The sequence below is a fragment of the Leptopilina heterotoma genome, unplaced genomic scaffold (genome assembly GCF_015476425.1).
Source record: "Leptopilina heterotoma isolate Lh14 unplaced genomic scaffold, ASM1547642v1 Lhet_10, whole genome shotgun sequence".
NCBI lineage: Eukaryota > Metazoa > Arthropoda > Insecta > Hymenoptera > Figitidae > Leptopilina > Leptopilina heterotoma.
This window is the reverse complement of record NW_025110813.1, coordinates 787,587-804,875: the sequence shown is the minus strand read 5'-3', so window position 1 is coordinate 804,875 and position 17,289 is coordinate 787,587. Positions and strand designations below refer to the sequence as shown.

Sequence of the window (17,289 nt, the reverse complement as noted above, 5' to 3'; positions counted from 1 at the left end):
AAGGAATTTATCGGTAAATTTCAAAATCACAAAAATTTTATTTATAATTTTAATTTTAACAAAATTGAATTTTTTAAAATGTAAGTTAGAAAAAAGTTTTCGAAATGAAAATTAATAATGAAATTTTGTTAAAAGAAAAATTAGAAATAATATAAAAGTTTCGGACATAAAATTTAAAAATTAATATAAAAGTTGTTGAAACAAAGTTATACATTATAAAGAAAGAAGGAAAAATCTTTCGATTTTCATTAAAAAAGCGCGAACAAGAAAAGTAATAAAGAATAAGTAACCGAGGGAAAAGTATTAATTGATATTAAGTGCTTTATACGTCTCTTTCTTCTATTCAATGCAGTAACAATGAGAGAAGTAGAAAAGAGGAAGAAAAAAAAAATAAAAAAAACGAACTTTTTCAAATTGCCAATTACTTTCAGAATTCACAATTTAATCTTAAAAAAGAATTTTTTAAATTTCAAGAAAAGTAGTATATAACTCGAAAATTAACGTCCCAGGAGAAATGAAATCTTAACAATATTCCACGAAAGCTAATACAACCAACCATTCAAAAATAATTCAAAGCAAGTTTCATTCTTTTTTTTTTCCTGTGTCCACCTTTTCTCATTTCTTTCACCGCACCGCTCACACTTTTTCCGTATCGCTCATCTTTCTCTCTGAAACTCTTTAATATATACTTTCTTTTGAACTTTTGCATCTCTATAAAAAAAAGAAGAAGATAAAAAATAAAAAAAAAAAAAATTCCACTACTACAAGTGTGTGTATAGATGTACATATACAATCTAAATCAATTTAAAACAAAACTCAATCTCCTTATTTTTAACAATTCCCCTCGAGTATTCACAATAAATCAGAAGAGATAGTTCGAAAGCTTCTTCTACTCGAAGCTCCTCTCTGTGTGTATAGTATCAAGAAGGATAAACTACCTCGTTCTTGGGTGGATAAAATTCACCATTTATACTGCGCCAACGAACCATTTCGAATTAGCTGAAAGAATATAAATAAGAATTAACTTAGCATTCTATATTTATTTATATATAGATACTGTTTGGAAAATATCTGCACTCGTAAATAACAATTTTTATCTAATTTTTAGGAAAATTTTACTACTTCCTTTGATGCGTTCTCGAAATCTTAATTAGTTGAAAATAACTAATTATTTAACGTACAAACAAGCATATTCACAACTAACTAATTATTTAACTAACAAACTAATTGACAACTAACTAATTAACTGAATATTGTAAGTAAAATCTTCACTGAGTTTTAGCTTTCGGAATTAGTAAAAAATAACTAATTATTCGTAAATAGATAACTAACTATTGGTAGAAAATAATTAACTATTAGTAAATAAATAATTACACGGAAAAAGCTTTGCCTGGAATAGCTATAAATTTTACTAAATTAGCGAAATTTTTTGTTGCTTCAATAAACACTTTCTCTATTTTAGTCATTTTAGAGAAACTTTTCGTTTTTCCAGGTGAAGCTTTCTTTCGTCTATTAGTAGAAAATAAAAAAATTTTAGAAAATAAATAACTAAGAAAAGAGTAAAACTTGACTAATTCACTAGTAGAAATATTACTATTTAAATAAGTGACTGATTGAACTATCAAATTATAGTTATTTTTAATTAATTAAAAATTTAGAGATTAGTTTTAATTTTAATACTACTTGTATTAAATTATTATTAATATTACTATTAATAATAATTTGCTTTATTGCTTCTAAACTTTTTTAATATTATTTCATTTAAATATTTTCAATTTTAAAATTAATGTATTAAAAATCATTAAATTGTTGCATAGAATTTTATCAAAAAGTTTAATATAATAATAAAATTCCTACAAAGAATTTTATTATTTAGGAAAATAATTGAATTCTCGCGAAGAATTTTGTTATAATTTTTGAAAATTCCAATTAAATTATTTTTAAGAGTTTCTTTGAATTTTTTTTAAATAATGGAGTTTCTTTAATAATTTTAATGAAAAACTTTGAAAATAATTGAATTTTATGAACAATTTCTTTCAAGTTTTTAAAATAATCATGTTTGTTAATAATTGACACTAAACATTTAATTATTGAATTTTATTAAAATTTTAGAAAATATAATTGAATTCTTTGGAAAAATTGTATAACACGAATTAAGAAAAAAATTGAATTTTTTTGTCAAATTTTTTTGAAAATAATTGAATTTTTGCAAAGAATTTTAGTATGTATAAATATAATTGAATTGTTTCGAAGGATTTATTAAAATTTTAGAAAATAATTGAAAAATATTATCAAAAATTAAAAAAATTTAATTCTTTAATGAAATTTTATTAAAATTATTGTATTAAATATAATTTAATTTTTAAAAAGAATTTTACTATATTACCTATAATATAATTGAATTTTTTCGAGAAATTTATTAAAATTTTAGAAAATAATTGAATTCTTTCGTGAAATTTTTTTGAAAATAATTGATTTTTTGCAAAGATTTTTGCTACTTAAAAAAATAATTGAATTGCATTGTTTCGAAGGATTTATTAAAATTTTAGAAAATAATTGAAAAATATTATTAAAAATAAAAAAAAAATTGTATTCTTTCATGAAATGTTATTAAAATTATTGTATTAAAAATAATTTAATTTTTGAAAAGAATTTTACTATTTATAAATATAGTTGAATTTTTTCGAAGAATTTATTAAAAATTTAGAAAATAATTGAATTCCTTTGAAATATTTTATATCAAATTCAGAACAAAATTGAATTCTTTCGTGGAATTTTTTTTCAAAATAATTGAATTTGAGCAAAGATTTTACTATTTAAAAAAATAATTGAATTGTTTTGAATGATTTATTAGAATTTTGGAAAATAATTGTATTCGTTCGTGTAATTTTATTAAAATTTTGTTTAAAAGTAATTGAATTTTTGCAAAAACTGTTACTATTTATAAAAATAATTGAATTCTTACGAAGAATATTATTATTTATGAAAATAATTGAATTCTTGCGAAGAATTTGATTAAAATTTTTGAAATTATTAAAGAAGAATAATTAATTAGTGAATAATAATTTTGTCAAGAAAATTGTAAAAATTCGAATTTATATTCAATGAAATATATGTGACTAATAATTAGTTAAAACAATAATAACAAACAAATTAATATATATTAATCTAAAATTAAATATTATCTAATTATTAATTATTTCTGAGATATATAATAGAAATAAATAATAATAACATGATGAATAAAGAAGTAATTAGAAATGCAATACAAAAAGAACGTAAAACAGAATTAAAAAAACATGTTGAAATTAAATAATTGAAAAAATTTATTGACGCAAAAGAGAATATTCTCACGTTTAAAAAAAGGAATTTCGAACATTCATTATAGTACGTGAAAAATGTTTGTTCACGTTTTATACACGTTCCCTTATTTACATTTAATTCATTAATTTCAAAAGGACATTTTGTTTATTTTACGCGTCGGGCGGATTGATTTCAATTTAAAAGTCAGAGGAATCCGCTTTAAAATTCAAACCTTTTTTTTTTCTTTTGTTTATCGCACACGTTTTTCTCGTTTAGTTTATTTAAAAGTCTTTTATTTATTGTCAAAGTTGAGCTTGAAAAAAAAAATTAATTATTCTTTACTTTATATTCCTTTTTTTTGTTTCCTTTTCTCTTTACATTATGAAGAGGGTTGGGTGTGTGTAAAAAGAGTGATTATAAATCATTTTTGTGATTTTCCTCTTTGATTTTTTTTATTTTATATATAGAGTTTGAATAAAATTATTATAAACAAATGATATATTTATAATTTATGAAATTAACTCGAATTACGGTGATAAAAAAATAATAGTAACATTAAAATTAATGTGAAAAATAATATTCGTACCTAATAATATAAATATAAATATGTTGTTATTATTATTATTATTATTATATATTTTTAATTATAATAATTTCTTGCTTCTTTATAGTTTTTAATTAATTAAAGCAAACAATTATTGACGATAAATACATATAGAATAACTGATAAATGTAAATAATAAACGTAGTTTGTCTTTGTAAAATTGTAAGCAATCGAAGTGAACGCATGAATATTGAGTATTTTAATTTAATTAAACATCTTGTTTGATCGATAAAGCATAAAATATTTGTTCAGTCTAATTGAGATACTTGCATAAGCATTTATATAACAAAAATGATATCAAATATATTTTAATTTTTATCGTATGCAAATTAAAATTAATTAATTTAATAATGAAATAAAATGTTATAATATTTATTATACGCGAGTTAAAGTTGAACAATTAAATCAATTTTATTTTAATGTTTACCAAACGCAAGTTAAATTTAATGAATTCAATCAAATTTACTTTATTTTTTATCTTGTGAATTAATTATGCTTTAATTAAATTAAATTTTATTTGATTCAACTTTAACTTTTTAATTTTCAATCTGTGGAATTCAATGTATATTAATTAAGTACAATTAATTGTATTAGAATTAATTACATTTAACTCTGCAACAATTAATTGCATTTAATTGTATAAAAATTAATTAATTAATTTATTTATAAAAATACACCGAATTATAAAAGTGTCTATTTGATTAAATTTATATTGTAATTTTTCCGTTCAAATTAAATTAAACAAATTTATTTTTATTTTTTGTAGAATCAAATTTGTAAATTTTAATTTACTTTTATTTAAAAAAAAAACATTTTAAAATTAAATTTATATTTATTTTTTCGTACAAATATACCTACAATTTATTTAGAAATGACATTTACTCTTTTTTTCATACAGTAATGAATTTTTAAAATTAAATTTGACGTCGGAAACTTTAATTTTTATTTTTTTGTGCTAATTAAATGTAAGAAGTAAATTTTTTTCGTACGAGTAAAATTTAAAAATTAAATTTACTTTTTTTCGTATGCATAAAATTTGAAAATAAATTTACTTTCTTTCGTTCTCTATTAATGAAATTTTTTAAAAACAAGGCTCGGATTGTATGACTTTTTCGACTTTTTTCGACTTTTTTGTGAAAAAACGCGACTAATCGACTTTTTCGAGATTTTTTTAGTAAAATGCAACTGAAATTTAAAAAATTTTTTTAAATTCAAAGGAAAAAGTTTGAGTCAAAAAAATGTTTTGTTACATTTATTTACAAATTTCTTTCAAATTTTTCAAAAACATCAATAACTTCTTTTTTTAATAAATATTTAATTATTATTTTTCTATAGGAATTAAAATTTTTCAAAAGATTCAAATTCAAACCTTTTTGAAATTAAACAACTTATAAAAAATTGTTAAAAACATGAAGATATCGATCACTCCGAGTCTTCGACTCGGAGCAATCAATGTCTTCATGTTTTATAATAATTAAAAATGACGGAGTGATAAAATCATTATTTTATATTATAAGACTTTATAAAAAAAAAAATTATAAATTTTTATAATTTTTTTATAATTTTATAATTTTTTTTATAAAAAAAGCCATTAGGCCAAACAGAAGAATCAAAACATCTTTTATTTAAAAAAAAAATTGTTTAATTATTTTTTATAAAAATAATTGAGTTATTGGGAATAAATTTATAAAAAATTAGTAAATAATTGAATTTTGCAGTAGAAATTTTATATTTACCAAGATAATTGAAATTTTCAGGAAAATTTAAAAAAAAATGTTGAAAATAATTGAATTTCTGCGAAGAATTTTTTTACTTTTGAAAATATTTGAATTTCGCAAAGAATTTTATCAGCAATTTAAAACAAAATTTAAAATAATTGAAATTCTAGGATGAATTTTATTATTTATAAAGATAATTTATATTTTGACAAGAATTTTATTAAAATTTTTGCAAATAATTGAATTTCAGAGAAGAATTTTCTTATTTTAGAAAATATTTTAATTTTGCAAAGAATTTTATCAGAAATTAAAAAAAAAATTTTTTAATTATTGAAATTCTAGGATGAATTTTATTATTTATAAAGATAATTTAAATTTTGATAAGAATTTTTTTAAAATTTTTGCAAATAATTGAATTTCACAGATGAATTTTATTACTCTCAAAGATAATTGAAATTTTGAACAGATTTTTTTAAAAAATGTATAAAAGTAATTGAATTTTGCAGAAGAATTTTGGAATAATTTAATTTCTGTCAAGAATTTTCTTACTTTTGAAGATATTAAATTTGAATTTATCAGAACTTTTGAAAATAATTAAATTTCCATGATGAATTTTATTATTTATGAGGATATAATTATAATTTTGAAAATAATTGAATTTCTGCGAAGAATTTTATTACTTTTCAAAATAATTGAATTTCTAGAATGAATTTTATTATTTATAAAGATAATTGGAATTTTGAACAGATTTTTTTTAAAAGTAATTGAATTTTGCAGAAGAATTTTGATATTTATAAACATAATTGAAATTTTGAAAATTTAAAAAAAAATTGTGGTAATAATTTAATTTTTGCCAAGAATTTTCGTACTTTTGAAGATAATTGAATTTTTATAATAAATTTTAGGTATTATTTATTTGTGAGGAATTTTATTACTTTTGAAAATAATTGAATTTCAGAGAAGAATTTTATTAAAAATTTTTTAAATAATTGAATTTCGGAGAAGAATTTTATTATTTATAAAAATAATTGACTTTTAAAGAGAATTTAAAAAAAAATGTTAAAAATACCTAATTTAAAATTTTGCTTTGAATTTTATTAGATTTTTTAAAAATTTTATTCCGGATTGTTTGATATTAATGTATATCTGTTGTCGAGAAATGTGATTTTTTGACAATATTGTGTTTTCTTTTTGTCGTTTTTGAGTCTTAAGGACGATCCGAGCCCTGCCGGGAATAATTAAATTCACTTTTTTCGTACGAAAAAAATTAAAAAATTTAATTTACTTTTTTCGTAAATAATGCATTTTTTCGACAATTTAATTCACTTTTTTCGTACAAATGGATTTTTAAACAATTTAATTTTTATTTCGCACAAATAATAATTTTTTAAATTAAAAAAAAATTTACTTTTATTTTTTTAATACCAATTAAATGTAAAAATAAAACATAAAAATTTAATTTTACTTTAATTTTTCCTTTTATAGTAAGAAATTAAATTGAATAATTAAATTAATTTTTACTACTCCTTCCGTGCAATTTGTCTTATTTTTTTGAACATTAGTACTAAATTATGTCGTTATATGCGATCATTTATAGACGACATTTATTGCATTAAATCTTAATCTTAATGTATGTCAAAAAAAAAAAAAAATTTTTTTTTTTCTGTCTGTGAAAGAAAGTCGCCGTTTGTCAAATGATTGATGTCAATCGATTTTACCATTAAGTTTTAGAAGCATACGTTTCAAAAGAGAGGTTTTGAAAGTATCGCACCTGTGCGATTTTTCGCCTCCTTTTTTTGCGAAACATTCATTCAACCATTGCAAAGTGAGTTTTTCTTTTTTATAGCAGAAATTAGTGGGGTATGACTGCCAGGAAGTAGGATGAATTAAAAATAACTTTGTATTTGATGAAAGAATAGACCTTGGCATTCAGTTGATGCAGGAGAACAAAATTTTATATAATATATTTTTTATTGAAAACTTCAAGACTGAAACCATAGAGATATATTTTATATATATGATGAAGTGTATAAAAGTGTAACCATCGAACATCTGTTTGAAGATAGAATTTCCTTAGACGCATTCTTTTTCCTGTCATTATGCAAATGAGAGAGTCTGCTTTCAAGGTCACTGGAGTATCAAATTTCCAAAAGAAAATTTCAACTTTTTTATTTTTATTCTTTTATTTTTAAATTGCCGAGGATTTTCCTTTTGATTTTGTCATGAGAATAAATTTTGTCCTGAGTCGAAAAATTATAGAAACAGAATTTTTCTTTTGATTTCATGAAAAATTAATTTTTTTCTTACATCAAAAATTTATGAAAAAAGTGGATAAAATTTACGCTGCTTGTTTGTTAATAAATAAATAGATAAATAAATTAATTAATACGAGAATAAATACGAAAATATTTAATCGAAAAGAAAAAATAAAATATCAACTGAGTAATAAATAATTCAGTAGTTTTTCAATACTTTTGTACGAAAGGGTTTATTTAAAACCCGTTTATTTATTTTATTTTATTTGTCATGTAAACGGGTTACAATAAACGGTTTATGTTCAAATAAATAAATAAATTTTTGAGAATTGAGACTAAATAGTATATTTCGTAACGAGTGCGAGCAGTTGTCAATTTTTGAACGAGCACTTTTTTTGGAACAAACTGTAGGCGAAGCGAAGCTTCGCCTACAGTTTGTCCCAAAAAAAGTGCTCGTTCAAAAATTGGCAACTGCTAGCACTAGTTACGAACGATATTTTTCATAACAAGGTGCAAAAAAGTGCCCTTTTTTGCACCGCGTTATGAAAATACATTTTTCATATTTTTTCTTTATGCGCAGACAGAGAAATTATTTATTGGGTGAAATATATTTATAACAAACTATAAAAGAATATAAAAAGTATTTTTATAAATTGTAAAATAAATATGTAGAGAAAATGGAAAATATAGGCATTGAATAAATAAAAAAATGAAATAAATATGAAAATAAATAAAAAAGGGAATAAAGTATGGTACAGAGATAAAATAATAAAGTAAACAAGAAGATATAAAAATAAAAAAATTTAATATTTAAATAAATGAGAAAATGAGAAAATAATAAAATAAAAAAATAAAATATAAAAATAAAAAGAATAATTAAATAAAGAAGTGAAATATATATAAACAAATAAAAATATAAATTATTAAAAAAAAGAAAAAAATATAAGAATAAAAAGAAAAATTTAAAAATGAAGAAATATAAAGATAAATCAAATCAAAACATATAGGTACTAAATTGAATAAACCCAAATATGGAAATAAATTTCGATAGAAATGAAAAATAAAATAATTATTAAAATAAAATTAAAAAAAAAATAATTAAAAATATATGTTTCTCAGTGCGTATTGAAATATTTACTCTGCTTCAAATATAGAAACGAATGTAGAAATCAAATTTAAAACATTCCTGCAATTAAAATTTGTATTTAAGTCTCAAATAAAATTTGGTCGAAACAAATATTTATTTACCTCAACATACACGATACATTTTTCTAAATATGAGAAAGTAATATTTGTATGCAATTAATAAAAAAAAAAATTCCATTCAATAAGATTGTGATTTAAAACTTCCCTAGAAACGAATTTATTTTGATTTTGAATTGACAGAATTTTTTTCTCCATCCAAGAAATCTAATATACAAGGTGTAAATAAAAATCAATATTGAGAGACAATTTTATTACTTCGAGAGAAATCCTCGGTTGGTGTTTCAATATTAGAGAAAAATAAACTAAAATAGAAGAAAAATCCTCCTTTTTTTTGCCACCCTTCAATAATTGAGTATTCGATTTTTACCAAATAAAAATATTGGCACTAATTTTTTCTTCAATTATAGAAAGCGATAGAAAAATTTCCACTTTTTCTCTTTTAAAAATAAAAATAGAATTTGAAAATATTCTCAAGAAGTAATGTTAGGTATTAATATTAATTAATTATTATAATTAAAAATTATCCTAATAATAATATATAATATATATTATAACTAATTAATAAATGCAATATAAAGTAAAAAAAACTTATTTGTTTTGAACCTTTTTTCTGGAAAAGTTAATATTCGTTACAAAAACCACGAATTGTTTTATTTTTTCAATCAAAATATTTTAAATATTAATTTATTTAGTAAAGACATTGATTCTAAGACTCTAAAAAAATTGGAGACTATAAAAAAATGTACCGTAAAAGGTAAATTTCCACTTCATTTTGAAAAAAAGAATTTAAATAATTAACAATTTTTTTTTTTTTGCTAATAAAAATAAAAAGAATTTTCCTATTTGAAAAGTTAATATTATTGGTTAATGGTTAATTGAATTAATTAGTACAAAATGGAAATAAAAAAAACATGTTAATAATTTTTTATAATCAAATAAGAGTTCATTTATTTCAAAATGATTTTTTATTAATTATTTGATAGAGAAAGTATTTTATTAATTATTTAATTAATTAATATGACCTGGAAATGAAGAAGATAATGATAATAATAATTTGTTAATATCAGATTTTTTAACGTTTTAATAATTTAAATTCTTCTGAAATTCTTCTCCGAAATTCAATTATTTCCAAAAATTTTAATGATATTCTTGGCAAAACTTCAATTATTTTCAAAATTTTTTTTAAATTTTTGTCAAAATTTCAATTATTTTCAAAAGTAGTAAAATTCTTCTTCACACTGAGAAAACTGGAGAGTCAAATTCAGAGGTTCAAAAAGTGTATGTTTCCTTTACTTATGAAGAGAGTTAAATAGTCCTTCTAAAATAAATTATGAATTGATAATGGAAATCTACTTGTATATTCTCTCTCATTATATCTGAGGGTTAAAAGTTGCGCAGAAAATGTGTACGATCTGATGCGCGCGAAATTATTTTTCTGACATTTTATGTATTTAATTTAGGGGTTAGGTTGCCATATTTATTCATTTTGCGCCGGATAAGGAAGGGATTTCTCAAGATGGTTAATTTGTCCCTCTGTTATAAACTCATTTTCCCTCCAAGAGAAATGGCACGAATATCTGTCAATGGTGTATTTGAACATTTAGATTGTTATCCAATAGCTAACTCTCAAATATGAACGATTTGTCCCTCCAGATGTTTAGTCCAATACTCCAGTTTTCTCAGTGCAAAATTCAATTATTTTCAAAAGTAATAAAATTCTTCTCAAAAATTCAGTTACGTTCAAAAATTTTTTTTTTAATTTTCGTCAAAATTTCAATTATTTTTAAAAGTAGTAAAATTCTTCTTCGAAATTCAATTATTTTCAAAAGTAATAAAATTCTTCTCAAATATTCAGTTAAGTTCAAAAATTTTTTTAAATTCTCGTCAAAATTTCAATTATTTTCAAAAGTAGTAAAATTCTTCTCCGAAATTCAATTATTTTCAAAAGTAATAAAATGATTTTCAACTATGTTCATAAAATTTTATAAATGAATTCAATTATTTAAAAATAATTTTACTAAAATTCTACGCAAACATTAAATTATTTTCATAAATAATAAAAATTTCACAGGAATTCAATTAGTTAAAAAAATTTTATAATTTTCTTTGCAATAATTCGATTTCTTTATGATAATTCAATTTTAAAGAACATTCAATAATTATTCAATAAAAGTTTTCTTTTTATTTTTAAATAATTGAATTAGATTATTTAATTATAGATAATAATTGAATATTAAAAGCATTATAGCGTGAATTTTTAGAAATAATTGAATTTTGAAAAGGTTTCAAATTAAAATCTTTGAAAATTTGAATTTTCCATACTTTTAACTAATAATTCTGTAGAATTAATTTGTTGAAATTATTTGAAGTTTTTATTTTCTAATATATGTATATTTAATTGAAGAATTGAATTGCGTAAACAAATGTATGTGAAAATTCTCAAAAAACTATAAAGAAAAAGTTATAAATAAAAAAATTACTAAAATAAAAAAAAAATTACTAAAAAAAATTAAATTAAATTAAATTACTAAAATTATTAAAAACAATTGATTTAAAGAAGAATTTTAGTTGAAAATTCTGAAAAATAATAATTGAATTGAAATGATGAAAATAATGTTGAAGAAGTTACAATAATAATTTACTAATTAAAAAGCAAAAAATCAGTCTCTAATATTGAGATTGGTAACAATTTTTACTAATTCAATTTTAAAGAGTCAGTTAATAATTTTTCATATTCTACAAGTATTTATTTATTCAGAAGTAATTTCCTTTTTTTCGAACCGCACTATTTAGACACGTAACAAAATTAATGAGTGTATAATTAATTGACAAAACATGCAATAAAATTTATTATCAATATGTGTCACATCATATACACACTTTATAAGAAACAGATGGGAATTTATTTTCTTTAGGTGTGAACATTTTAGTGAATGAAGCGCACTTAATCGTGATAGCTTCGTCTAAAATGTTTATTTGAAAAACAGTTTGGTGATCTTTCTATATAACAGAGTTTGAGAAAGTGTTATACGTGCTTCAAATAGAATAGGAGTGAGTGAGAGGGAGACAGAGGGAGGTGTGAGAGAAAATAAGACAGCGAGAGAAATAAAAAGAACAAAAAGAAAAAAAATGTCAGTGTCAGAGACCAAGATCCATCTGCTTCTTAGTGATGAATGTGCATTATGTAAATGAAATGCAGCTTTTCAATAATCTTTAATATCATGTAAATTTTTTCTCCCGTCACAAACATCACACGGAAAAATTATTCGTTTCTCCCAAAAAGAAAAAAAAAAGAAGAAAATCTCCTCTCGAAACTTTATTGGAGATTTTTAAATATCACCGCTGAGTTCGCAAATTGATTTTTTTTTTCTAAATTAGCTGAAATATTGGTTTCAGGACATGAATTATTATGTAAAATGAAAAATTTTTTTTTTTTTTTTGGTGTTCATTGCATAAAGGGAAAAAGTAGTACTTTTTTTTGGCTTTCTAATTAAGATGAGAGAAATGACTGCACAAAATTTTTATCTGCTAAATTATGCGCAAAAAGAAATTGCAAGCGACGAATATGATTTTGTTACACCATTCCACTGATTGAATTTGAATTTTGATCAAAAATTTACAATCGTAAATTTACTGAATTTATTATTTATTGAGAGAAAAAATGTGCTATTTTTTTTTTTTTTTTGCAAAAAAACCGAATTTTTGTAGTAAATTTTATTTGATTAATTTCTATTTTAGTAAACTGAAAAAAAAATTCTGCTTAAAGTATTTATTTGATTAATTTAGTATTATTTATTTATTTTCTGGTTCATCAGATTTAAATTTTAATTAAGCTATTCAGAAGTCTAATTAAATTGAAAGCAAATCTAGTTGACTTGAATAGTTAAATTAAATTCTCGACTTGAATTCTGGTGATAATTTAATGAAAATTTAACTTAAAATTTTGTATTCTCCTATTTTTTTTACAGTTTGACATTTAAGAGAAAAATAATTTTTTCTAATCTTTTATTCAGCCAAATGTTTATTATGCGGAATTTTCAAAGTCTATTGTAATTTTTTTTCAATCAAACTTTTATTTAGCCGAAAAAATAATTGGCTCAAATATTTCCGAACGAATTTCAAAATTAAATGACAATATTTGTCTTGAAATAATTTTTTATTGAATTTTTTATTTGAAATTCGTGATATACTTGTATGCCAAAAATTTTTTATTAAATACAAAATAAATAAATACATATTTTTTTAAATACAAAACTTTCAATTTTGAATGAATTTAATTAAAAAATTTTAAAGAACTAAGATTTTTGAAAAATTTTAATAATATTCAATTCTTCTGAAATTAGTTCAATTTTTTAAATATATATTTAATTAATTATTAAAAATATTGGATTTATAAAAGAATTTTAGTTAAAAACATTAAAATAATTGCATTTAGGAAAAGTTACAAATGATTGCAGCAATTCAATTATTTAAAAAGTAATAAAATTCTTCGCAAAAATTCAATTATATTCAAAAATTTTTTAAATTCTCGTCTAAATTTCAATTATATTTGTAAATAAAAAAATCTTCTCCAAAATTCAATTATTTTTAAAAATTTTTAATAAAATTCAGTTATTTACAAATTTTTTATAAATTTCTTCGTAATATTTCAATTATTTTTATGAATTAAAAAATTTTTTAACAAGGATTCAATTATTTTCATAAATAATAAAAATTTCACAGGAATATAATTATTTACAAATTTTACATAAATTACTTCACAATAATTCAATTATTTTCAGCAATAATAAAATTTTTTACAAGGATTTAATTATTTTCATGAATAATAAAACTCATTGCAGAATTTAAATTATTTTTAATACAATTTTAATCGAATTCCTCGAAAAATGTAATTATTCTTCCAAATTTCATTAAAATTTGTCGAAAGAATTCAATTCATTAAAAATGTATTGAAAAAATTCTTTATGAGAATTCAATTTAAAAAAACATTCAATAATTTATTTTTTTTTTATTTACATAATTGAATTCTCGTAGAATTTTTTAATGAAAATTGATAAAAAAAATTAATTTTAGTTCAAATTTTCAGATAATATAATTAATAATTGAATATTAAAAACATTAAAGCGTGAATTTTTTTTAAATAATTTAATTTTGAAAAGGTTTCAAATTAAAATATTTGAAAATCTTAATATTTTTGAAAACTTTTATTAATTTTTTTAAAGTATTTTATGTTTTTTATTTTCTAATATGTATAAATTTTAATTGAAAATTTTCGAATAATAGAAATTTTCTATAACTGAATATTATAAAAAAATAGATTTGAAAATTTTCAAAGAACTTTTTAAAAAATTATTAAAAATAATTGATTCTAAGGGAATTTGAACCATTATGACGTCACAGCTTTAGAAAACATGCTTTTCGCAAACTGTGACGTCACAATGGTTCAAATTACCTTAAAGAAGAATATTTTAGTCAAAAATTCTAGAAAATAATAATTGAATTGAAATGATGAAAATAATTTTGAAGAAGTTAGAGTAACAATATTTTTATAATATAAAAGAATGATTTTATCACTCGGTAATTTTTAATCTAATTTTAAGAATATTCTTAAAAGTATAGTTGAATTACAAAATGGTTTGAAATTGAATTTGAAATTTTTAAAAATCTTAATTCCTATGGAAAAATAATAATGATGAAATATTTATTTAAAGAAGAAGTTCTTGAAATTTTCGAATAATTTTACAATTAAAGAAATTCGCAAATAAATGTAATATGTAGAAATTTTTTTTTTGAGTATCTAATCATTTTGAGAGTGAATCAGAATATTCTTTGGGGTCAGAAAAAAACTCAAAATATTGTCTGCGGAAATCAGAGAAAAGTCCAGGGTAAAAACAAAATTAAATTTTTGTTGTAAGTTTTTATACAATTCGTTTTGTCTTCTAAATTTTGTTTTTTAAATGTAAAAATTTTTTCTGTTACAGATTCATTTGGAAGAAGACTCGAGAGGTGAGTGATTTTTTTTCCTCTAAAGATTTACGTTTGCAAAGTAAGAAAAAAAGAATTCTATGAGATGAGGATTATAAGGAATTAAAAAGAATCGTACTTTCCATTATTATTATTATACTCATAGGATTGAAGTTAAAAAATAATCTTAGCACCGAGAGAGGCATGGAATTGAAAATTTTGACATGTAATTCTCTCTCTTGGTCTATAGTATGTGTGTTAGTTACAGCGTCTGAGAGGGCTGTTATTTTTGGAAGTTTCCACTTGAATTTCTCTTATTTGAACTACATACATTTGCCAATAGCTTCCAGAGGTAGTCACTCAAACATGCACTTCATTTGAGAACATATATTTCTTAAAAACACGTTTATACATATATATGTGCACACGTATGTATATATTATAACTAGGTATAAAATAACACTAAATTATATTATAAGAAGGGATAATAACGAATCTTTTCAAGAGTCTTTATAACCCATCCAGCAGTTTTTAAGCTGATGTTTTTGAAATCGTAAAAATTTCTCCAGCACACTTTTCACCCATACTTCAATAAAAATTTTATTATATTTGAGCTTCTTCTATCTTTTAACTTGCGCTCTTTTATATCGCGCGCCACCAACCAAATCCGGAAATTTTGAATTAAATTAATAACCACCTTATATATACCTATAGAGAGAGAGAGAGAAAATCAACTTACTGCAAAAATTGGATCTCTCTCTATAATATATATATATCAACGTACAAAAGATTTTTCTGATAAAGAGGGGAAAATTTAATTAGGAAATTTTTCGCATATTTATTCGTAATGAAAATTTTTTTAAATATATGCGGCAATGAAAGAGAGTTGAAAGAAAAAAAATGTGTAATTTCACTTTGTTAATACAAAATTAAAGTTGTATAGCTTTTTATAATTTCTTTCAAGCTTTTTATAAAGATTAATTTTATATAATTATGAGAAACATTTTACATTACTTTTTCATTTGAATTTATATGTATTTATATTTATTTCTTACAGCGCGGGATTTAGTGTAAATAAACATAAAAATTTAAACCATACCATTTCAGAGACGTGCAATTTTTCATTTTCATTTTAGATTCATAATTATAATAAAATATGGTAATGAAAAATAATAATAACAAATAGATTGCGTTACAACTAATTTCTATGTATCTTCATAAGTTTTTAACCTCATAATTTTCTTTTTAGAGTTCGCAACTAAAAATCTAAGTGAAAAATTGCACTTTTCCGAAATTGTATGTTTTTTAGAACAACTGAAATGGTATTATGGTTTCCCACCCCAGCGACGAAATTATTATTATTATTATTATTATAAAATTATTCTAAAATAAAAAATGATAATTAATTATAATAATTTGAATGTTCTTTCATGCATTCACTTTTTCTGTCCCTTACACTCTGAAGTTGTATTTTGTTAATACTTTTGTTTTGTATTATCTTTAGATAGATTGTATATTTTATTATTATTAGTAATTTATTCATTCAATTTATTATTGTTATGCAAATTACTAAATTTTTTATTTTCACATATTAATTTCATAATCAAAATTTAAAAAATTTACTTATTAAGTACAAAATTAATTATTTCATATTTTCAAAAATTTTAATAAAATTTTACGAAAAAATTCAACTATTTTCTAGAATTTTAATAAATCCTTTTAAACAATTCAATTATTTTTTTAAATAGTAAAATCTTTACGAAAATTCAATGATTCGCAAAACAATTTTAATTGAATTCCTCGGAAGAATTTGATTTTTTAAAAAAATTTTTAAACATTTCAAAAAAATTCAATTTTTTTCTAAAATTTTAAGAAATCCTACGAAAAAATTCAATTATTTTTATAAATAGTAAAATTCTTCGCAATAGTTCAATTAATTTTATAAATAGTAAAATCCTTTGCAGGAATTCAATTATTTTCAAAATAATTTTAATTTAATTCCTCGGATGAATTCAAATATTTTTAAATATTTCCACAAATTTCAATTATGTCCTAAAAATTTAATAAATTCTTCGAAACAATTATTCAACTATTTTTTTAAATAGTAAAATTCTTCGCAACATTTCAATTATTTTCAATTCATTTTTAATAAAATTCTTCTTCATAAAATTTTAATTGTTTTCAAAATTGTCAATTAAAATTAGTTTAAAAAAAAAATTCAAAGAAATTCTGCAAAAGA

The 17,289-nt window shown here is 20.6% G+C and overlaps 1 protein-coding gene across 1 annotated transcript in view; it reads left to right on the top strand.

Moving 5' to 3' along the window:
- The window catches only part of LOC122497869 (toll-like receptor 4), a 104,957-nt gene that overhangs the window by 41,351 nt on the left and 46,317 nt on the right, over positions 1-17,289 (top strand). Inside the window, exon 3 of the mRNA XM_043605239.1 lies at positions 15,068-15,092. The gene's annotated coding sequence lies outside the window, so the exon portion shown is untranslated. The remainder of the gene's footprint in view (positions 1-15,067; positions 15,093-17,289) is intronic.